This window comes from Humulus lupulus, chromosome X (assembly GCF_963169125.1).
Source record: "Humulus lupulus chromosome X, drHumLupu1.1, whole genome shotgun sequence".
Classification (NCBI taxonomy): domain Eukaryota; kingdom Viridiplantae; phylum Streptophyta; class Magnoliopsida; order Rosales; family Cannabaceae; genus Humulus; species Humulus lupulus.
The window spans coordinates 246,324,547-246,350,402 of record NC_084802.1 but is presented as its reverse complement, the minus strand read 5'-3'; the positions used below and the strand labels follow the sequence as shown (position 1 = coordinate 246,350,402).

Sequence of the window (25,856 nt, the reverse complement as noted above, 5' to 3'; positions counted from 1 at the left end):
TGAATTCTTGTACACTTGAAATCTTAGGGGTTGTCTTTAGATCGAGATAGGTTTTTGATGGCTAACTAACTAATTTTAGTCGATATCTTAGTTGTATCCAAGATTTTGACCGCCTAATTGCGTTATACCTGCTAGTTATCAGGCCTCAGACCTGGTCGTATCCAGGAGTTTTAGTCTTCTCAATAGCGTTATACCTGTTAGTTATCAGGCCTCAAACCTGGTTATATCTAGGGTTTCCTAGTTGTCTGCTAGGTTTTTCTTTTGTCTTAGAAATTTCTCAACTTAGTTCGTGATCATAATTATTTTGAAAATTTGAGCTTTAAAAAGCTGTTGAATAATCAATTTTTCCAAATTCTAAGTTTCAAACTTTATCCGAATATGCTAAACTCTTTTAAAAACTCTCTTGGGTTATGTTCCCCCAAGCGACCAGAACTTATAAATGTTCTAGGTCACTTTTACAAAATGGGCACGCGATAATAAAATGACAATATTGATTACGTAACCATCGAATTTTTATAAAAAATGAAGTGGCTTTTACAGATAAGCCTTACATGAACAATAATACTAGAAACATTAAAGACAACTAAATTATTCATAGTATTTTTTGAGGTTTAGGGCATTCCAGGTCCGCAGAACTATTTCTCCGTTTAACTGAGCTAGCTTAAAAGTCCCTTCGCGTAGGATCTCCACGATCTGGTATGGTCCATCCTAGTTCGGCCCTAACACACTGTCCTTAGGATCTTTACTTGCCAAGAACATCCTCCGGAGAACCAAATCATCGAGTTCGAGTTTGTGTCCTTTTATTTTCGAGTTGAAGTAACGAGTGATTTTCTATTGATAATGGGCGAGCTACAATTGTGACGCTTCTCGTTTTTCCTCGATCAGATCATGGGATGCACTGAGTAGCTCATGGTTTTGATCTTGATCAAAAGTTTTCTATCTATGGGTCATCACCAGCACCTCAATCGGGAGCATAGCCTCACTTCCAAAGGTCAGAGAAAAGGGGGTATGTCCTGTGGAGGTGCGATGTGAGGTTCTATAGGCCCAGAGTACTTGTGGGAGCTGCTCGATCTATAATCCCTTGGCTTCTTCTAACTTCTTTTTTAAGCTCGCCTTTAGGGTCTTGTTTACAGCTTCGACCTGCCCATTAGCCTGCGGGTATGCTACCAATGAAAAACTCTTGGTTATGCCATATTTTTCACAAAATTTTGTGAAGAGATCACTATCGAACTGAGTTCCGTTGTCATACATGATCTTCTTTGGGAGCCCAAATCGACATATGATATTTTTTACGAAAAAATCCAGGACTCTCTTTGAGGTGATGGTTTCCAGAGGCTTGGCCTCCCTCCACTTCGTGAAGTAATTGATGCTGACAAAAACATAACGAACTCCTCCTTTTTTCTATTGGCAAAGAACCAATCAAGTCGATTCCCCATTTTGCAAATGACCAAGGGGATGAGATCATGGTTAACTCAACGGGAGCTACTCAGGAAATTATGGCGAAACGTTGGCATTTGTCACATTTATGCACGTAGGAGATCGAGTCCTTTGTCAGCGTGGGCCAAAAATAGCACTGTCTCAAAACCTTCAGAGCCAGGTTTTGCCCCCCAGCATGGTCTCTACAGAAGCCTTCATGTATTTCTAGCAAGATAGTCTGCGTTTCCTCAGGCAAAACACACTGCAGGAGGGGAAGCGAATTCCCTCATCGATATAGAGTCCCTTCAACCATAACATACCACAGAGCTTGACATAGCTACTTTCTTGCGCCCTTTTGATTGTCAGATAACTTACCAGTTGTGAGGTACTCCGCTATGGGGGTCATCCAGGTCGGTTTTATGTCTATCATTCCGACCTCAAACGTTTATGCTATTATGCTCAGTTTTTCAAAGAACTCCACTACGTTCAGTGTATCCGCCTCTTTGGTGGTAGAAAGTCGAGCCAAAGCATCAGCATTTGAATTCTATTCGTGGGGTACTTGTTCAACGGATCTAAACTCGAATTCAGAAAACTCGCCCTTAATCTTGGATAAGTAAGCTGCCATCTTGATACTGCGAGCTTGATACTCCTCCAATATATTATTGACCACGAGCTGGGAATCACTATAACATTGGATCGCCTTTGCTTTGACCTCTTTCGCCACCCTTAGCCCTGCCGATAGGGCATCATACTTGGCCTCGTTGTTGGATTCTTTGAATCCGAACCTGAGAGTTGTATGGAATCGATGCCCTTCAGGTGAGATTAAAATTATCCCAACTTCTGATCCATTTTCGTTAAAGGATCAATCAACGAAGATTTTCAACAACTCCTGCACCGGTTCTCTCATCAACTCATCCGAAAAACCTGTGTACTCTACCACGAAGTCAGCGAGGGCTTGACTCTTGATTGCTGTGCATGGCATATCTAATATCTCGAACTAGTTGAGTTTGATGGCCCACTTCAGTAGACGTCCCAACGGTTTAGGCTTTTACAAAACCTGCCTTAAAAATTGGCCGATTAAGACGTGGATGGTGTGAGACCGAAAGTATGGTCTGAGCTTCCTTGAAGCCAAAATAAGACATAACACGAGTTATTCTATTAATGGATTTCAGGACTCAGCTCTAAGAAGTATTTTTACATACATAGTACACCAGTTTCTACACCTGATTTTCCTCTTGAACTACCATAGCGCTGACCGCATTTTCCGTCACAGCCAGATACATAAACAAACATTCTCCAGATGTCGGTTTGATAGTATGGGGGGTTCAACCAAGTGAGCTTTCAGGCCATGAAATGCCTGTTCACATTCTTCGGTCCACTCAACTTCTTGTTTCCTTTGAGGAAGTTGTAAAATGGGAGACACTTGTCAGTGGATTTTGAAACGAAGCGATTTAGCGCCGCCACCTTTCCAGTTAAACTTTGTACTTCCTTGCGTGGCCTAGGTGAAGGCATTTCTAAAAAAGATTTGATTTTCTCTGGATTTGCCTCTATCCCCCTTGTGTTGACTATAAACCACAGAAACTTTCCCGACGAAACTCCGAAAGTGCACTTGTGATATTTAAATTCATGTCGTACCTCCTTAGTACGCCAAAACACTCTTCCAAGTCGGACACGTGGTTACTGGTAGTCTTTGATTGAACGAGCATATCATCGACATACACCTCCATGTTTTTCCCGATTTGGTTAACGAACATTTTTTTGACTAATCGTTTGTATGTTGCAACGACAGTCTTTAGCCCGAATGGCATAACTTTGTAGCAGTATACGTTATGCTTAGTCATGAAGCTGGTATGCTTTTGGTCTATAGGGTTCATCGTGATCTAGTTATATCCAAAATATGCTCTATGAAAGACATGAGCTCATGACCGGCTATGGCGTCTACCAATTGATCAATTCTAGGTAATGGGAAATAGTCCTTAAAACAAGCCTTGTTGAGATCGGAGAAGTCAATTCATGTTCTCCACTTCCCGTTTGGCTTTGGGACTAGAACGGGGTTAGCAACCCAGATTGGGTATTTTTCTTCCCTGAATAATCTGCATTTAAGTAGGCGAGCTACCTCTTCTTCTAATGCTTATGACCGCAGTCTCCCCAAAAGCCTTCATTTTTGGGACTTTGCACGCACATTCTTTTCCATGTTCAAAGTATACATTATTATACTCAGACTGATTCCCACCATATCTTCTTGCAACCAGGCAAAGACGACCAGGTTCTTTCTCAAGAATTCGACCAGCTCCTTCTTCCTTTCAGCTCCAAGATTTTTCCCAACTTTTACAACTCTTAAAGGTGTTTCTAGGTCGATACTGATTTCCTCAAGCTCCTCCATAACTTTGAGCTCAGCTCTATCTTTGCCTACTCGTGGATCAATGTCGTCCTATTGGGCAACCTCATTATCTCCTTGTCAAGGAGGTTCTTCCGTCCCATGGGTAACTTCCATTACTCGGGACTCCTCTCCTTCTTCGACTAGGACCATTGCCTGATGCCCGGGTTGTGATTTTCCCTTCATGGCAATGCTGTAGCATTCTTGGGCAGCAACCTGGTCTCCTCTTACTGTGCATATACCCAAAGTTGAGGGGAACTTCATGGCCAAATGTCGGATCGAGGTAATGGCTTCAAAAACCATCAGTGCGGGTCGTCTCAAAATCACGTTATACGCAGCCAGACAATCGATTATGACGAACTCAAGTATTTTAGTAACAGTTCGCGTATCATCCCATAGCGCGACCACCAGTCCAATTGTCCCTATTTTTGATGTTCCTTCACCTGAAAATCCATACAGTGTCATTGAAGTCGCCTTAAGATCGGTTATGGATAATCCCATCTTTTCTAGGGTGGACCTGAAAAGCACATTTACTGAGCTCCCATTATCAACCAATATCCTTCGTACCCTTCGATTAGCGAGCTGAATGGTTACCACCAGTGGGTCATTATGTGGGAACTGAATGTGGCTAGCGTCCTCTTTCGTGAATATGATTGGTTGTTTTTCCAATCGCTGTTGTTTTGTTAACCATTGTTTCGGGATAAATTCCATACTTTTGTGAGTTTTCAGCTCTTGTATATACCTCTTTTGGGCTCCATTGCTCGTGCCTACCAAATAAGGTCCTCTGACAATAGTAGTTATATCTCCTCCTACTATTGGAGGAGGGTCAACTCAATTCTCCTGATCCATCTAAACCCTAGGCTGGCCTATTGCTGTTTCAGAAGCTAGACGATAATTCTGCCCGAGAGATTGATTAGGAGCAACTCGGTTTTGGGCGTACTGGGCTAACAATCTAGTCTGAATGAGAGTTTCGATCTCATCCTTCAATTGTCGACAATCATCAATGTTATGGCCGATGTCATTATGGTATCAGAATGACTTAGAGGGATCTTTCTTCGCCCTCTGGTGCCTGAATGACTCTAGTTTCTTCCACAGAAGGCGATTATAACTCCCCAGGAAAATATGTCCCTGCGTATCCGTCAGGTCAGTGTAGGTGGCATAAATGGGCTTGAATTTTTCTGCAGGCTTGATCTTCTTTGTGCCGCTTTGGTAGCCCTCCCCATTCCCCATCCTCTTCTTGTTTCCCGCTTGGTTATTCTGGGTAACAGGTTGAGTCGTAGCTGCAACATCTGTCACTGCTCCAATAGGCTAAATAGGGGCCTAGCTGGTTCCTGTGACAGTAGATCACGCCTCCTCAAAATTTATCCATTCCTGATCCCGTGCCAAGAACTCATCTACACTTTTAACACCTTTTCGTTGGAGCTTCTGCCATAAATCGCCTCCTACCAGGATTCCAATTTTCATTGCCATGAGCTTGGAGCTATCATCAACGTCTCTAGCTCGTGCTGCAACATTGGTGAACCTGCTCAGATATGCTTTCAAAGACTCACCAGAATGATGTTTTATGTTGGCCAATGAGTCGACCTTTACGCGTGTTTCCTTTGATGCTCGGAACGCTCTCTTGAACTCAGAAGATAACTTCTTCCACGAGCTGATCGAATGTTTTTTGTACTTTTTGAACCACTGTCTGGCAGGTCTGGTCAAATTTGTGTGGAACAAAATATATCTTAGGTCAAACCCAACATTATGGGCCATCATCAGCATATTGAACATCACGAGGTGATCAGATGGATCTGTGTTTCCATCAAACGCAGGCATGGTCAGCATCCTGAAGCCAATAGGATATGGAGCTACTGCAATGTTTGGGTGTAAAGGTTCGAGCTCCTCATCGGAATCACAATTATCAATCCCTTTTTCCAGATAAGAGCTTCTTCATTTGTTCCTCCATCAAGGCCAATTGCTCGAGGGTTGGATCTTTAGCCTGTAGGTTAGTTGGGAGTTGTTCACCAACCCCCATCCTATTGTACGCATTTGATGGGTTGCTTTCCCTCCAAGTTCAAGCTTGGTTAGGTGGGACATTCCCATTGTCACGTACGATAAACAGACCTCCCCCATGCTGAGTATAACTCATATCATCATGGAGAGCTAGATACCTTCTTTGTGAATTTAGACGGTCACGCAGGTCAGGGTGTGGATCGGAACGAGGACTTTGCGCAGAATTAAGATGATTCCTCAGGTCAATTTTAGACCTACCTCCACGCGGTGGTGTAGGATGTATAACTGGTGATGGCAGATGTATTATTGGTGAGACTATTCTCGTCCCATCAGATCAGACTAAATTAGCCCGTCTCAATTCTACCCCAATCTCCCGAGTTCTCTGCGCCTATGGTTCTGATCGCGGTGCAGGGGGATTTGCCGGGGGCGTTTTTTCTCTGTGAATTTGTCATGGCTCGCCCTGCTGGGTTGTTGTGAACATTCCTTGGAGTCTGGGCGAAAGGCACGAAGCTGGGAGTCCCAGTTCTGACCGATCAACTAACATGGGGATGATGGTTCCTGTGATGATTAGCAAGCTGAGCACTCTGTTGATTTTGCACTGAAGGTACAGAACTCGGAGTTGCGGTTCTGAAAAAATGATTGGGATTGGGTCAGTTATTCTTGTGGGACATATGGGATCTACTTTGCCTCTTTCCGATGTTAGCATCAGTCACAATAGGGGGTAACCGAGCCAGGACCTCCTCGATCTATCTGTTAGCCTGAGCGAGATGGCACCTTAATTGGGCATTCTCCATCTCCTTGACTGCCAAATATCCTGGATTAGGATTTGGTGGGAGTGATGCTAAACTCCAACCATCGTCTTGGTCCACCTGTTCTTTCCCAGGATATTGCTAAACGTCTGGGCCCTTTTCAGTGGGAACAACTGTATGATGCGCCTCTTTCCCACCAGGTTGTTCCATTTCATTGTCGTGAATCGATCGAGTAACCACCATGATGAACGTTGAATAAAACTTGTAAAGGATTAAGCACTAATGAGCTCTCAATGAAAGCATCAAACTGTTGATGCAATTTTTCGCAAACAGTAGATTAAGAAATCAAACAAGAAATATATTAGTGCTTATTTGTAAACCATAATAAACTATTTGAACAACTTCTCACACACACAACTTGAAGTTGTTTAGTTGTTAAAATCCACCTAGTCCACGAGACGATATTATTACTCACTCACAATTTTTGTAGAGTTTCTGTATTACAAAAGGAAGTCCATTTTCCTGCCCATTATCACTGATATTTATAGTGGAATTTCCTGGATAGGTTTGGGTAACCGTGTGCATAAATATGGTAATCAGTTAATCAAGAGAATTCCCATTTACATAGGGATATAATTTCCTATCGAAATTACTCCTGTTATCTCGGATAATTAATGTGCAATACAATCTGGACATTAATGAGCGTATAAAGAGCCTCCAAGTCTTTCAAAATCCTTTACTATGCGTCATTACCAGGTTTCAACGAGTTGGACATCTTCATGGAGCTAGTGATCGAAGAGTATCCGAACCTTAGTTCAAATTAAGTTCAGAGCACCCTAAAGGGGATCTGGCCACTACATGTCTCGAAATGGATCTTCTTGTGAGGCGATCTAATAATTATTTGAATGTCGTACTGCCATGTCCTAACTTGAGCTGCTCACATCATCATTAGCTAGATGTTTTACTTGCCTGCTTTTTCCGCATGTTTATCTGCCAACTGTACCCGTAGCTGAGTGGTTGAATCCATGCTAGTTTTTAGGGTACAACAATAATATTGAGTATGATAAATGTGAACTATGCGTGAAATTTGAAATAGTAAAGAAACATTTTCCAAATGTTGATAGGAATTCTAAGTCGCTAGATTTAATACATAGTGACTTATGTGAATTAAATGGAATGTTAACTAGAAGTGGAAATAAATACGTTATCACTTTTATAGATGATTTTTCTAGGTATACTTATGTCTAATTGCTTAAAAGTAAAGATGAAGCATTTAATGCATTTAAAGTATACAAGGCCAAAGTTGAAAATCAATTTGATAGAAAGATAAAAGTACTTAGAAGTGATATTGGTGGTGAATATTTTTCAAATGAGTTCAATATATTTTGTGAAGAGCATGATGTTATACATGAATGTACAACCCTTTATACTATCAACAAAATGGTATAGCATGTGAATACGAGAAATTGTCCATTTGAGCACCCCACCCCAAGTCACAAGGATATATCTCAATATGAGAAGGTCTCTCATGCAACACCCTAAGAATGATCTTCCAAGACGTCAAGGTTCCCCGGGAATAATGAATGACTTGTTCACCCGCTGAGGCACAAGGGCCTCGCATAGTGAGGCCTGCCTCGACCGCCCACGCGCAAGGCCGAATCCTTTCTGCCTCGACCCCCTAGCCAATCTGCCGAGGCACAAGGGCCTCGCATAGCGCGGCCTTCCTCGATTGCCCACGCGCAAGAGCCTCGTGCCTCCTACCTCGGTCACCTAGACAATCCGTCGAGGCACAAGGGCCTCAAATAGTGAGGCCTTCCTCGACTGCCGACGCGCAAGGGCCTCGTGCCGCCTGCCTCGATCTCCCAGCCAAACCGTCGAGGCACAAGGGCCTCGCATAGCTAGGCCTTTCTCGACTGCCCACGTGCAAGGGCCCCATGCCGCCTGCCTCGATCGCCCAGCCAATCTGCTGAGGTACTAGGGCCTCGCATAGCGAGGTTCACCTTGCCATAAGGACATATGCCTCATTATGTAAGGCCCCTTTCCATGTGCTTAAGGGCCGCCGCAAAACCGCATGCCTTGCCAGCCCGAAGATACGCGAAAGGTGTATTGCCTCCTTATATACGACCCGTGCCTCACCGAAGAGGTCCTACTTATCTCCCTAGAGCAATGGCCACCAGCGGGGTACCTCTTCATCGAGTCTTCTAATAAAATATTCCCCACACATAGTGAAATATAAGGAGGCTTGAAGAAGATATGCATCTTAGAGGTGTAAGAAGAACCATTAGGTACGGGGCACGCGTAAGGGTAAAGGGTGTACGACCCCGAGGACGAAGAATGCATGAGTCTCACATCCGTACCCGACAAGTTGTGGAGGTACGAATTCGTACGAGACGTGGGGGCATGACCTGTATGCCTCTGACCGTGTACCAACGTTGACACCATAACCCTCTGTACCACTACTCTGACAATGTACTTAGGTACGATCTTGTCCCCTGGGACCACCTTGTATCAGGGGCCATTAGAACTCATATATAAATAGGCTTCAACCCCTCAAATGAAGGGGTTGGAAAATTGTTTGTATGCTTAAACAATTAAGGAATATACGATTTTTGCTCCATTGTAGTTCTGCATTTTTCTCCTTCATGTTCTTTCTATCTTCTTCCTACATATTTTTTGGCAATACATTTTGAGTTTTCTAATCCTATATCATTGACAAGTTCTCACCGTCAACAATTTGGCGCCGTTTGTGGGAAGAACAAGCATCAAGCCAACGTTCTTTCATCATTTCCAACTAGGAGAAATGCCAAGGCGTTCAAAACGCTTACGGCAACTACAAGATGTTGAGGTTAACCTGGACGGAGAACAATTGAGGGCCTCCAGGAAAGACCCTCCTCTGCCTGAGCATGGAGATTTGTCGGAGGAACATCCTCCCCCGAGGGAGAAGAAGGAAGCATCATTCCCGACTGTTTGGCCCGACGAAGGTTGTCCAAAGCCACCATCGCACCCACATCCTAAGCCCCCGTGGCACCATGCTCTGGCCACCGGGACCCGGGTCCCTCGATGCGTAGGCTAGGAAAGATTCCTCGAGTACATTCAGTGTGTTCCGGCTCAAGGACTTGCTTATATGAGGATGAGATTCGGGAGTTACACAAAAAGAATCAAAGGTTAGAAACCACGCTAGAGAACATGCAGGGGGTTTTAAACGACCTTCTGCAAGGAAAGTCGAGCATACCCCTTTCGAAGCATAAAGAGAAAGAGCGTGAAAGAGGGGAAACCACTGTCCCCGTAAACAATAGGAGAACCCGACTTTCCACGAGAAACACTCCCCAGAAAAAGTACCATGAGGGACCTAGGCCGACGAAATACCCCCAGGAGCAAAGGCGGAGGGACGATGCTGGTCGTAAGAACGAAGCCGAAGTCACCTCCAAGGAGACGCCACCTGACCTAAGAGAAAAGCTCAATGGAAGGAGGTCAGAAGTAAGGAGGACACCTCCTATGGCCCCTCCGAAGGGTAGAAAGAAGATAAAGGCCAACCCTATCGAGCTGAGGGAGTCCTTGAATAGAAGGCAACAAGAGCTAAGCACCGAGATGAGGAGCCTCCGGAGTAAGATCGTCACGGTGTCTGGGGGGCACATTACTGATGAAGAGTTTGACTACGAGTCACCAACGGCTCTCGGCTAATTTAAAGAACCTCATATGACCCCATATGAGGGGATCTCAAACCCCAATTACCACTTGGACGCCTTTAATGATTTAATGAAGCTGAGAGGGATCAACAGCAGAGCAAGGTGTCACTGTTTCGCGGTCACGCTAAAGGGGCCTGCATACAAGTGGTTCAAGAGGCTGAGGCCGGGGACCATTAGGTCATGGCAACAATTTTCCGACGAGTTTCTCCAACAACGTCATACCGTACGTGATTATACCTTGTCAGGCACTAGCCTCGTTAATATAAAGTAAGGAGAGGGAGAAAGCTTGAAGAGCTACATCCATAGGTTCAACGTGGAAGTGGCTAAAGTAGGAAGCCTGACCAGGGGAAAAATCAAAATGGCAATCACGGCTGGAGTGCGCCCAGGCAGCAAGCTTTGGGATAATATGCTCAAAAGGGAGGTAACTAACTTAGTCAATTTCTACGAACGGGCACAAAAGTACATTCGTGTCGCAGACGGTCACAAGAACCTGAAGGCATCGCTTGTCAAGCCCTTAGCCCCTGAAGGTTCAAATGACACAAAAAATAAAATGGTGTACAAGGGCCCAAGAGATGACCACCAGAGGAAGCACAAACACGGAGGTAATCCTAGGCAAACATCCCACACCTTCTACACTGACCTAACATATACTAGGGAGCATATCTTCGTAGCGAATGAGAATCAGGTCCCCTTCAAGAGACCCCCACCAATGAAGAGAGATCGGTCAAAGAGAGACCCCAGAAAGTACTGTCAGTATCATAAAGACATTGGCCACACCACAGCGGAATGCACTCATCTGAAGGTGGAGATTGAGGAACTCATACGCCGAGGGCACTTGGGTAGATACGTCCGAAGAGAAAATGAAAGACTAGACGATAGACCACCCTCGCCACGAACATGAGATGTAGCCCCAGAGGTGTAAGGAGAAGTGAGGACGATCTTCGGAGGACCAGGATTCGAAGGAGAATCGAGAAAGGAGCAAGATAGATACACCAAGGAAGCCAGACAAAGTCCACCCCCATGCATGCTAAGCTTAGAGCAACGACCCCCGAAAAAATTTAAAGGAGAAAACGACTCAATAACCTTCACCGAAGAAGACGTGTGGGTGTGCATTTTTCACACAATGAGCCCTTGATGTTAAGTGTACAGCTGGCCAACATGAAGGTACATCGGGTGCTGGTAGACAATGGGAGCTTCGTAGACATCCTATATCGCCCGGCCTTAGAGCAAATGGGACTGGGCATCAAGAACTTAAAGCCCTGCAACACCTCCCTGTATGGGTTTACAGGAGACTCAATACAGCCCCTAGGCATAATCAAGTTGGCCTTCACCATGGGAGAGCTTCCCAGACAGACAACTGTAATGACAAATTTTGTCATGGTAAGCTATTCCTCAGCCTTCAACGCGATATTAGGGAGTCCCTCCTTGAGAGAATTGAAGGCGATAACCTCGGTATACCACTTGACCATAAAATTCCCAACTCCTGGGGGAATAGCGAGCGTGAAAGGGGAACAGAAAGAAGCAAGGGAATGTTATAACATGTCCCTCCGCACAGTCATGAAACCGACAGAACCTATGGTGATGGTGGTGCATGGGAGCGCAAACCCACGTGAGATCAAGCCCACGTGAGATCGATGGTTGTGCATACGCGCATGAGAGGGAACATCAGGTAAAGCTCAACTTTTAGTACGATAAATCAAAAGGGTTACCATATTTAGTTCCCCAACATAGTTGTGAGTCCTCATCTTAAAAGCAGCTGTGGATTAGAGGGGTAACCTAGAGACCCTGATATGTTGTAAGAACAACATTGCCATAGATACCTATGTACTCTACTTATGTTTAATGAATATGTTTCTTATTGGCGTGACACATTCCTCATTTACGTGAGCACATATATAACTCATGTGTTCCTATCACCAATTGTAATTATCAAAGTGCATGAGCAAAATGATCAAAGTGCCTGATGAGATAAATCTCGCCAACCACTTGGGGTAGAGTATACAGCCAAAAAAAGGTCCTAAAAGAGACCCTTATAAAAAAAAAAAAAAAGGAAATAAGGAAGAAAACCTTGCAAGGCATCTCTTGAGTTCACGAGGATTAGCTACCCTTATGAACATCATTAGAGTCAAAAGGTCCTACAGAAAGAGCCTCCTAATAAAGGCTGATACCTCCACGAGAGGAAAGGCCTCAGGATGAGCATCCACCAATAAGCCTAGAATGGTCACCAAGCCGTCTAACCAAAAAGGGTCCTAAAAGAGACCCTTGTAAAAATAGTACCATGCATAATGACGAGAATGACGATTCTCGCAAGAAATAACATGCGCGCGCAAAGAATATAAAAGGATACCGAGAATCCATGGGGTTAACATGTCCTTACAAGTATAGTCAAGGTGCACCAAAAAGACTATCATCATCAGTCCAAGGAAGAGATATGAAATTCATCAAAAAGTAATAATAAGAGGGACTTACTAAAGTCGCCTAAGTTTGATAACCAAAAGAGGAAAACAATATGGAGGATTACACGAAAGCAACATATATGTATGCAAATAAGCATTGAAGATCGATCTATGGGTTTCCACCATGACCTTTCCACTCAGAGATTTTCCCAATTGCATAATATCCAAAGGGTGACAGGTTGACGCCAAGGTTGGTCCTCCATACAGTGTGCAGCGTGCACTCAATTATGTCATTCTCGACATTTACAAGTTCAGCCTCAAGCACAATAATCTTCTCATTTAGAGTATGGATGGTAGCCTCAAGCCTAGCGTTGGAGTGAGAAGTTGATGCAGCCTTGGATAATGCAGCATCTCTCTGACAAACCGCCTCAGCAAGTTGACCCTCCAAGTCACAGACCCGTGTGGACAAACTATCCTTTTCTGCCTTGGCCATCGAGAGATTCCTCATTGCCCCCTAGAGCTCAAGTTGTAACCGTTGTGTGGATGAAGAGCTCGAGGCAAAGTCGGTGACCCAGGATAGAAGCCTAAGTAAGGACAAAGAAATAAAATAAAACCTCAAGGGCCAAACGATATCAAAACCGAAAGAACATACATCGAGTGTTTTGACAAATACCTGGAAGGAGGCTTGCATAGAAGCCTCTCCCAACTTGGCATCGGGAATGTCGTGCATAGACCCCCACTCGCCTTCACGAATGTTGCCCATGTAATGGCTCATGGCTTCCCCATATTGGCTTGCCAAAGGATTGCCTCTAGAAGAGGAAGCATAAGCTCGACGGGGGGAAACATGTGTACCCGTCGAGGCATGCTTCGACAAGGAAGGGGCCGAGAAGGTCTTCATCCATCTGCAGATGCACGGGGGGAAGAGGGGCGCTGAGTCACCTCTTTAGGCAAAGAGGTGCCCGAAGACGTCCGCCTAGAGCACCCCCTCAAGGGTAGAAGGGCCTCACCAAAAGAAGGAATGACAAAATTCCTCTTAGGCATAGAAGGGGGGGGGGGGGGGGGGGAGCATGGGCATTGAAAGCAGACTCGCCACCAGGCATCGACGGTGGAACTCGAGAAGTAACACTGTCGGTGTGTTTGTCGTCGGCCACATCCCTAGCCCTGCCGACCAAGGACCGTAAGCATGAGTAATTCTCGGACTCCACCTCCTCCTTCGTGTCCATATGGTCACCTGATGGGTAAACGTAGTCTTTATCAGCTGCCTCATCATAATTGTCTTCATCATGACCATATATCCACGAAACGGTGAATTCGAATGAGATGGAGCATAAGGAGATAACTTGGTCCGGGGATAGCAGCTTGTATGAATAAAGATTGCCCTATGTGAAAGAGGCACATGCCTGTTTGCACTGGGCCATCACATCTAGGATCTTCGTCACTCAATCACGGGCTGATGATTTCAAGGTAGGGCCGACAACCCCTACGAGACATGTGGTCAAGAGAAAAGAAATAACCATAGTTAGATAAACCAAAAAAAAAGGATGTGTAAAGGAGAAATATCTCGTATAAAAAACTCAAGGTAGGAATTAGCTTACTTGAAGCGCGTATGTTGGGTGGACATGCTGGGGGTCAAGAAGAAGTCACTTTTCCAAGAGCTTCTGTTCGAAATGGAGCCCTCTACGAGGGAAAATCCTATATGGGCCACGACTTTCTGGAGCTGATAGAAGCTGGGGGCTGATGGGTTTGCCCTAAGGGTGTAAAGGTGATGGACCTCACTCATGGAAGGCCCTCTAGAGTGCACTTGTTTGTACAACACGTATAAACAACTGAGCACCACCCAAGAGTTGGGGGACAGTTGGAGGGGCTCCAGCTCAAAGTAGTTAAGTACATTGAGAAAGAAGGGGTGAAGCAGCAAAGCTCCACTGGATCTGATTATTGAGTCGCTGAAGGCAACGAGCCCTTCGAGCGGCTCAGACGCACGGTCCTCGCGCTTTGGAATTATGAATTTGATGGTGGTGGGCCTTTAGCATGTTGGCAAGCTTGACACTGGTAAGAGTGGACACGATGCCCGCGTCTTCGGGATTGTTGGAAGTCCTCCTCGGCATGTCGGGTACCTGGACAGAGACAGGCAATTTGTGATCAACATACTTCCTCAACCCCCTAGAAGCTCCTCTACACGTCTTACGTCTACCAGCACCCTGCTTGACCCTAGGACGTGTGACCCGGGGCAGGTGAGGAAGTGTGGGGAAAATCATAGAAAGAAACTCAGGTTCGATGGGTTCACAATCAGCACCCTCAAAGAGGGGAGCCCTATTGCTTGAGGATTCGTCACCACAGAAAGAAAAAGGCTCAAGGGACAGGTTTTCCTCTAGGTAGGCGATTTCAGATATACAATCCTGAAGGGCTGATTTTCATTGGGAGACGTACGTCGCATGCCATGGGGAGAAACCTAAATCCTCATCACTAGTAATAGATTCAAATTCCTTCTCAAGGCCATGCACCTTCTGCCTAAGGTAGGACAGTCTCTATAGGTAGAGCATTTGCACACCCCCATGGTTAGAGGGTTTGCGAATGTCGACCTCAGAGTCGGAGGATGACAAGTCGATAAATTCAATATTAGATGAACCTTCAGAACACCACCTAGACGCCATGGGCCAGCTAAGACTCAAGGATGTATGTGCGTGAGGATAACCCTATACCTACAACATGAGTACGAGGGGTATAAGAAAAGGACCTATGCGTATGTACTTGAAAGGCCATAAGAGAAGAGAATAAAAACATCTAAAGAATGGGTGCATTTCAGCCAGTGACCCTACCCCCGTATAAAAGATAAAGGAAACATCCATATCATTGAAGAAAGAAGGTATACCTGGGTGTGTATGTATGGATTCGCAGTTGTGCGAGGGAAAACTTTTGGGGGGCGTAAAGAAGGGTCGAGCGACAAGCGAGAGCGGATCCTTAGCAGCAAGAGAACGACTAGTGGCACTACAATGCAAACCTGATATGAGAAGAAATAAGCAAAAAAAAAAAAAGGGGGAATGAATAAATGAAAAGGGGAGAAAATTACCACAAGAATGCTTCTATGGAGCTCTTAGATATATATTGAAGGAAAGACCACTAAGCTAAATAGGTGTTGGAGTGAAGAAGTGGGTTCAGGAATTGGAGTATTTATAAGGAAAATCAAGATTTTCTAGCCATTGGATCAAATTGGGATGGATGGTGGAGATCATGAGCCTTGGTAATCTTGGGATCTGCAAGGGGGAATGATTGGCCCTCATCTCATCTTAAGGTCAAAGTAGGATCACAAACAAAATTGGGTGGTTTTTGTGTTTCTTTATGAATTACAAAGAACACACCACCAAGGCCAATTTTGTGTTTCCTCATTTATTTCAAGATATCATTCCAAAGGTGAGCCTTTTGTGCCCCTTCAAGGAACATGAAGCATAAACGTCGTTCATCTCACGCGAAGGATATATTAAAGAGTCTACGAACACACTTAAAAGAATGTTCATAGACTCGGGGGCAAGTGTGAATACGGGAAATTGTCCCTTTGAGCACCCCACATCAAGTCACAAGGATATTCTTATGCAACACCCTAAGAATGATCTCCCAAGACGTCAAGGTTCCAAGGGAATAAAGAATGACTTGTCGACTAGTCGAGGCACAAGGCCTCGCATAGCAAGGCCTACCTCGACCGTCAACCTCGATACCCTAGCCAATCTGCCGAGGCACAAGGGCCTCGCATAGCGAGGCCTTCCTTGATTGCCCACGTGCAAGGGCCTCGTGCCGCCTGCCTCGGTCGTCTAGCCAATCTGCCGAGGCACAAGGGCTCGCATAGCGAGGCCTTCCTCGATGCCCACGCGTTAGGGCCTCGTGCCATCTGCCTTGATCGCCCAGCGAAACCACCAAGGCACAAGGGCCTCACATAGCAAGGCCTTCCTCGACTGGCCACGTGCAAGGGCCCCGTGCCTCCTGCCTCAATTGCCCAACCAATCCGCTGAGGCACTAGGGCCTTGCATAGCGAGGCTCACCTCGCCATAGGGACAGAAGCCTCATTATGTAAGGCCCCTTGCCTTGAGCTTAAGGGCCGCCGCAAAACTGCACGCTTCGCCAGCCTAAAGATACGCAAAAGGCGTATTGCCTCCTCATATACGACCCGTGCCTCGCCGAAGAGGTCTGGTTATCCCCCTAGAGCAATGGCCACCAGCGAGGCACCTCTTCATCGAGTCTTCTAAAAAAATATTTCCCACACATAGTGAAATATAAGGAGGCTTGAAGAAGATATGCATCTTAGCGGTGCAAGAAGAACCATTAGGTACGGGGCACGTGTTAGGGTACATGGTGTATGACCCCGAGGACGAAGAATGCATGAGTCTGACATCCGTACCCGACAAGTTTTGGAGGTATGAATTCGTACGAGACATGGGGGCATGACCTATATGCCTCTGACCGTGTACCAATGTCGACACCATAACCCTCTGGACCACTACGCCCTGCACCACCACCCTGACAATGTACCTACGAATGATCTTGTCCCATGGGACCACATTGTATCAGGGGCCATTAGAGTTCATCTGTAAATAGGCTTCAAAGCCTCAAATGAAGGGGTTGGAAAACTCTTTGTATGCTCAGACAATTAAGGAATATACAATTTTTGCTCCATTGTAGTTCTGCATTTTCCTCCTTCAAGTTCTTTTTATCTTCTTCCTACATATTTTTTGGCAATACATTTTGAGTTTTCTGATCATATATCGTTGACGAGTTCTCACTGTCAACATAGAAAAAGAAATAATAGAACTTATCTAGAAATAGTTAATGCTATGCTATTACATTATAAATTGAATTATGCATTATATGGTGAAGCTTTGCTATCTGCGTGTCATATTTTAAATCGTATTCCTTTAAAGAAAAATAAAATATCACCATATGAGATATGGAAAGAAAAGAAACCTAATTTAGGTTATCTTAAAGTGTGGGGGTGCCTTGGTTATTGTAAGAGCATGGATCCTAAACAGACTAAATTGGGTTTGAGGGATATAAAGTGTGCATTTGTGGGCTATGCCTCAAATGGCAAAGCCTATAGAATATTGGACTTAGAATCCAATGTAATAATTAAATCTAGAAAAGTGGAATTCTTTGAGAATATGCTGTACAGTGATAACAATCCTCAAGAACCTATTCTACTTAAAGGGTTTCAAGAGGAGATATCATTAAGGGTTGAATAGCAACCCATATTGCTTAGAAGAAGAAAAATGTTCAAAGAATTGAGATCAAATGAAAAATATTCTCAATAGAAACACTTTACCTAGTAGAGGGAAACCATGACGAAGTCACATAGAAGTTTCCTATGATTCTTCAAATTGAGGACGATCCTAAAACTTACCAAGAAGCTATGTGATTTTAAAATGTGCTAGACTCGCTAATCGAGGTGTTATACTCAAAAGTGTATTAATTTATCTTAAAACACACCTGATAAAAAAAGTCGCATAAAAGACTTAAACTTTCATTAAAGTACTAAAAGTTACATTGGGATCCCAAAACGACGTTTAGAACAAATTTACAAAATAAAGAGTTTGTAATACAGTCGACCTAAGCGACAAAACTGTACATCTGTACAAAGTGGCGGCTAGGTAGGCCAGACGTGCATACACAGTTTTCTTACCTTTTATTCAAGCACTAGATTACAATAGACGGCCCCCGAGCACGATCCTGTCCCCAAAGCCCAAGAAGTCACCTAGTCACAAACCATAAACATAATCCTCATTAAATTCGATTCCATAAACCAATCCCATGCTCTCGGGACCTCCAATTCCACTAAACGGGGTGGTGGAATTGATCCCCGAGCCCTTGGAACAATTCTCAAAATCTGAAAATTTGCCTACCTAAATTTTGCCTAGCGCTACTTCCAGAACCCAGAAGAACAGCTAGCGCTGTAGCGCTCCTTCCAGAACCCAGAAAAGAACACTGGTTTTTCCCCCATTTCTCCGAACCTAACCTTGCCCAAACCATTCCCCAAGTGTACCCAGGTTCCAATTGGACCCAAAACTCCAAATAAACAACATAAATAACACATATGCATCAAAAACCCACCCAAAATCACATATAAGCTCTAATGAAATCAATGGTTTAAAAATTCACAAAACTTAAACCAAACCATAAATTTTCTTAAAAACTCAAAGGAAGCCTTACCTTAAAGAGAAATTTGATCCCTAGGTGCCTCCAATTCCATTCCCAAGCTTCAAATCCTTAAATTCCCAAGTTTAACTTCACAAACATCATCCCAAAAATCCAGTTTTCAACAAACAAACTCAACTCTCAGGAAAAAGTAAAAAGACCTAAAACTAGAAAAATGAAACTTTACCTCTTTCTCCAAATTTGAAATTCCTAGGTGTAGATGGCTATAAATCCCTTTCCATAACTTGAATTCACTCTTAAATTCTTCAACAACCAGAATCTTCAAGCTTGTTCATGGCCTTTTTCCTTCTAAAGCTCTTAAGAACTAAGTGAGTGTGAATGAGAGAGTGTTTATACGTGTATGGCTTTCCTTCAGCCAAGGGTAGTCTAATTAATGCCCAAAAGACCATACTACCCCTCCCTCTAACTTAGTTCTAGGCTAACCCTTAAGGGTATCTAGGTCCTTTCACCCTTTTATCAAAAATGCCACCTTTTTGCTCTTATTTCAGTAACAACACTAACCTCAAATTACTGATAGTTACCAATCTCAATAGATACCAAATACCATATTTGTGACTCTCCGCTAATACTGCGGGACAAGATCTCTCAATGTCGAAAACACTGCACATAACTCAAAAAACATACCCTCAACGGGTCCAATTTACAAAAATGTCCATGGTTACCAAGCATGGGGCTTTAAACACAAGTAAATTCACATTTAACACAATTCAATTCACATAATCACATTTATATTCATAACTAAGCATATAATACATTATTATTTAAATCTCACCCTCCTGGCACACTAACCAAAGCTAACATTCTCTTTCTGAATTTTCAGGACGCTACACATATACACCGGTAGCTAGGACTACTTTTTATTTGCCTTATTATCAATACATAACTGTTACACCCAAATTTCGAGAATAAATAAATAGTCTCGAAATGTAGGCTCATAAAATGTAAGCTTTGACTAACAGGTGTTAACATCATACTTGTACAATTTATCACAAAGTTCTAGAGCTATGTCATCAGTGCTCAAGTATGAGTAGCAAGCTCGAAGGCAGCAAGGGTTTTCCCCAAAAGATGAGTCTGAAAGACCAATTAAGCAAGGAGGTAGCGATAACTGGAACGATGAGCTCGAAGCTATTTGTGATCTTGAAAGAGCATTGGAATAGTATTCAAGCTCGAAGACGCATTAAGTTAATGCATGTGGATGCTATTGGGAAATCTCTATAATCAGGGGATTTGGTCCAAACCGTGTAATCGACCCTATTGTTTAGGGATATTTATTCGCAATAAATGCGATCGACTATGTTTATACTATGAGATCTATTATCCCGATTTAGACCTGATATGTACCTTATAATATCCCTAAGATTAAGGGAGAATTCCTGTAACCAGGCCTATAAATTGTCTAGGAATAGTCACTTGTAAACAAAGGCCATTTTGTACTGAGAAACACTCTGTGAAATTGCTCTTCTTTGAAGCTTTCACCTAGAGTTCAATAATTACTACTACAAAAATGGGTTTTTCCGACAGTTTTTAACTGTCACTATTGAGCAACGACGACAGTCGACTAACTGTCGTATTTGCCTATGCCGGCGTAGGAGTAGCTACGCCGACAGTTAAAAATTGTCGCTGTTGTGCGGCAATGCCGACAATTATTATGTGTCGTTGTTGCTAGCAACACCAACAGTTATTAAGTGTCGTTGTTGCTGGCAATGCCGACAGTTATTAGGTGTCGTTGCTTGCAAAAAATTTATTTATTTTATTTTAGATTAAAAATTATCATTTAAATGAAATATTTATATACAAATTTAAAAAATTATAGATAAAAATAACAAAACTTATACAAAGTATTTACAAATCTAATAAAACATATTTTGGAACAAATATAACATTACTATTTGACTCAAAAATCATATATCTTTGTCTATAAACATAATCGTCTTGACCTTAAAAAGTATATAACTAGATTTACAAAGTAAACAATTAACCACTCAAAAAAGAATTATTTACTCTAATAAAAATTACAAATAAAATAAAACACTAAATTCATTGTCAAACAACATATCTTTCTTCTTCTTGTCCTTGTACTCACCCTCGTCACCATTAGTCTTTCCAAAGTAAGAATTGGCTACCATTAATTTCTTTCTAAAATCATCCATGAAACATGAAAAATCACATTATAATACACCAAACATGAGAAATTATAACTAGATTTTTATTGTAGTGTAAATAAATAAGTTTACTCACAATTGTTACACAACTCTCTTGCTACCAATGTTTTAAAATTTTGAAGAGAAAACATTGAAGTATAAAAGTAAATCAAACAGAAAATTGAACATCATATCCCCTAATTTACTAGCCTAGCTGGTTCCGGTTGAATAGTTGTTGCCTCGTCGAATAGCTGGTATCTATCACAATCAACACAAACAAATCAAACAATATACAGATTTTCATCCATATATCACAGCAGCACACAAAATTCTCAGAACCTACTTCACTAATACATGCAAGTTTTCAACATTCCGTTATCACCGCAGCACACAATTATAATCCCTGAACCTACTTTACTATGGATAAATATTTAAGATATTCAAACTCCTCTAACATACACTTGTATAATATTGTAGAGAAAAAATTAATGAACAATATTAATATGATAAGAAACCAAATGCAGCAGTACTAAAAAAAGGTCATACTACTGCACATAAAAACATTGAGAGCAAAAACAAATATCTCGGATAGAAACATAAGTAAAATATCAACCATATTCAATACAATTAAAGGGCTTAGCAATAAAAAGGTAGAAGAAGAAGACTTAATTAACAATAAAAGGTTAAGAGATAATAAAATCATAAGGAAACAATGGCATGTGCATACATATAAATATATATTAGCTTGAAATCCACATTTATTTCGTTCAAGGTATATTAAAACAAAATAAAAAAGTCAATATATACCAAAATATTATAGGACCCAAGTCTCCAATGCTTACAAATACATCCACATCAAAAGCATAAAACAAGTTTGGAATTGAAAAACAAAACAAACAAATTTATCCACTCTTTTTACATTTACACAATAGACTAATCAAATTTTTTAATTAAAGCATAATATGTACAACTCCATTTTTATTAGTTTGTGGCTAGTTTTTTTTAAGTTTATATCTTTTGACGGTGGCTTCCACTCAAGGCATGGGCCCACAAAAATGAAAGAACAAAGAAGAGGTACTAACCCAACAGCTATAATTAAAATTGAGTAATAAGAACAGCCCAAACTAGATAGCAAAGCAGACCAGAGAAAATGCAAATTTCTGCATAACAACAATCCACAAAAATGAAAATGTGCCACTATATATGCAAGACCAATAAACAACCAGAATAGTAAAGACAAACAACAAGCAGAAATCTTGCCTAGCTTCTACGTTTTAGATATCCCATATGGGTCATATTAAAACAAAAGTGACTAATACAGAAAGACTAGCTATAAAAACATATATCAAGCATCAGCAGCTTTTAGATACTGTTTAGCATGTTTCAGCAAAACATATGGAAACAGTTTTGTGTATGTTTTATTGAAAAATTATTTCATATATGCAAACAGTTTTGCGTATGCTTCAGCAAAATAAATATGCAACCAGAGGTAATATGTAAAGAATTGAAAGATAATTATACAATCTTCTATAACCATAAATCCACCGTGGTTAATTTCCAAATATTGAAGAAAAAGTTGAGAAACAAAGTACTTGAACCTAAAGTACATAAATCATGTAATTTAAATAATAACAAAAAAAAAGCATGTAGAATCATGTTCTACAAATTGAAACAACATAGAAAAATCAGATTTCAAATAAATGGTATAGATATGCAAAGTGCCACAATATATTACCAAGAAGAATATAACTTCTATGAATATCTCTATTTTCATTCTTAAATGTTCAAGTGGTAAAATTCACAACATATATAATTGAAAAACATGAGAATACAATAATTTTAGCACAAATAAAGAATTATGAAATACAGAGGCTCTCACAAATAAGCATTGCAGAAATAAAATTTCTAAGAGTAGCACCCTATATTTTATCATTAGAAACACAGTAAGTTTACAACAAAAAAATAACTAAGGGCATAGTTATGTATCCATATTTATAGAAATTTATGTTGATCGTAGATACCTGTCCTTGAAGTGGCATAATGTATATAGATTAGCCGAAATGTTTCCCACTGTCCATGTATAATATAAAAAGTCATCAATAAAAAATTGAGCAAAACAAGAATTAAAGCAAAACCTCCTGGAGCAAAAATAAAAACTATTGATGTACCGATATATAAAGCTGTATGAAGAATATTTTTTGTACACACAATAATTTTATCACAATAATAATCGTGTATATATATACATATATATATATATATATCCAAAAACTCGAGCCAAATAGCAAACAAAAAAGAACTCCATACTACATTGAGGCATTTATTCAAACACATTGTGGATATCAACAAATAATGATTAATGGTTGTTTATCCACTTAAAACCAATCATAAAGGAGAAGCATGGAGTACTCACACCATCAACAGCTATCCTTTGACGTCGCAGCTGTCTAATGCTTGATAGATCTTATAAGATGTTCTAAAAAGGCTTCCCCTGCCCAAATAGAAAGAGTACTAAACAAATGAATATCATCTTGAGTATATAATGAAAAATCATGAAATATACCATAAGTTTGCACTGGGCACAGTAAATAGCAGAGTTGGACTCAAATTTCTTTGTTTGATATATCTTTAGCCATGAAATCAATATATCGTTTAATGAGTACGTGAATGTTCTCCACCATCCCTAGAATTTACAGGTTATAAAATCAAGAAAAAATATACAGTTTTTAGAGTCAAAATGCGGTTCATCAATCAACCTAGGAGATAAATTGGGGTATTAAAAGCTTGGTAAAAAAAATTTAATAAAGAAATGAAACAAATCATGCTTAAATCAAATGAAGAAAAAAAGCTTAAATATCATATATACATATATACCTTACAGAGGGTGGTGGAGAAGGCTTTCAACGATTTAGAACTCGGCATCAAGGAGATCATGTATGGCGCAGTAACTAGAATAATATTCAAATTTAGGGATAAGAACCATCAAAATCAGGGAGGAGAAAACCTCCTGGAGATTCGGCGTTGATGAGTCCGGCTGTGGGGTACTGATGAAGACGTGAAGAGGGAAAGATAACTTTTAACTAGGACTTTGTTTTGGTAAGAGAACATGCGGGATAAGAGTTTTGCCCAAAATAAAATTTAGAACTGAAGGGAAAAAGAGGTGTTTGGGGGGAAATTATTTAGAGTGAATTTTTTTTGAAATGCAATGTAATAACGACACTTTATAGGTATCGCATTACCCTTGAAAAGAAAATTCAGACTTTATAATTTCTCAATAGCGACATATTTTAATTATCGGTATTGCTCCAATAAGTTTTTATAAAAAAAATATTTAAACATATTGTTGACCGCGTTTTTGGCCAACGACATAAAAACGTCAAAAACGATAAAGCCTTCAAGAGAAATTAAATGACACAGACAATTTTGAACAGAAAGTAAATAAAACACGCAATTTTTATAGTGGTTCAGCCCCAATATGTTGGTAATAGCCTAATCCACTTAGAGTTGTGATTATAGATCTGTATTCAAGATCAGATGAACTGAGCCAACTGAGTTTCTTCAGTACAAATTACAAGAATACAAGAATTCTTTCAGATACAAACACTTTCTCTCTCTAGAAAACTCAGACCCAAAATTTCCCAAAAGTCTCCAAAGAAGAAGAAAGGCCCTTCTGATCTCATAAGCCATGTATTTATAGGCTTAGGATCATACATCTGATATCCCCTAGAATCGGGATATTTTATTACTCTTATTATATTTAAATTACAAAAATATTCAAAATGTAACAGAACACTCAATTTGTGGGAAGAATGAGAGATTCCCGCATATGCCAAGACCGATTCTTGTTGAAGTCGTTTCTGGGAATCTTGACGTAGTCTGCTCTACCTAGTTGATGAATATCACCTTCTGGTCGGCCATACCTCTGCTGGTTGGACATGCACTTGCTGGTAGGACATGCACTTGCTGGTCGGACATGCACTTGCTGGTCGGACATGCACATGACAGTAATGTCACTCTTGGGCAGTAATGTCACTCCTGGGCAGTAATGTCGCATACTGGTCTAGCATGACATTTCTCTGGTCTAACATGGCACACTGGTCTAACATGGCATACTGAGCTACTCCTAAGCCAAGTCATTTTATCACAACTCTGAGGAGCCAATATATTTATTGACTATTAATGCGTCTTTTACTGACCATGCACTGCCACTTGTCACCTCTATTGCCACGTCATCGATCTCCAAATTTTGGGGATAACACATATATATTAATAAAAAAATCATAATACTAAATTTATATATTAAATTTTTTTACAATATTTTTCTAATTAATAAAACAACTATTTTTTAACTAATACAAATTTTATAAATGTGTTAAAGAATAATATAGTTAATTTATAAATATGTTAAAAAATAATAAATTTAAATTTTGATATAAAAATTATTATAAATACAAAAGTTAATAATATGAAAATTTTAAAAACAAAAAAAAATCTAGTTTTAAAAGTTTTTAATAAATACATAATTGTTATAAATATATATTTACATAATTTAGTTTATTTTTAAAGTTATACTATCCATTAATTTTTTTTACAATATTTTTCCAATTAATAAAACAACTATTTTTTAACTAATACAAATTTTATAAATATGTTAAAGAATAATATAGTTAATACTATAGTTAATTTTTAAATATGTTAAAGAATAATAAATTTAAATTTTGATATAAAAATTATTATAAACACAAAAGTTAATAATATGAAAATTTTAGAAACAAAAAAAATCTAGTTTTAAACATTTTTAATGAATACATAATTTTTATAAATATATATATTTACATAATTTGGTTTATTTTTAAAATTATACTATTCATTAATTATAATTTTTTATTTGAATTTTGGCG

General features: G+C 40.8%; 1 long non-coding RNA gene across 1 annotated transcript; it reads right to left on the bottom strand.

Annotated features, from left to right (window-relative positions):
• Nucleotides 1-20,999: 20,999 nt before the first annotated feature.
• Nucleotides 21,000-24,121, bottom strand: LOC133803532 (uncharacterized). The gene is made up of 4 exons (XR_009878003.1): nt 23,830-24,121; nt 23,369-23,446; nt 22,977-23,025; nt 21,000-21,213 (listed from the first exon to the last, which is right to left on the bottom strand). It is a non-coding gene; the product is annotated as an uncharacterized LOC133803532 (long non-coding RNA).
• Between the last annotated feature and the right edge of the window lie 1,735 nt (nt 24,122-25,856).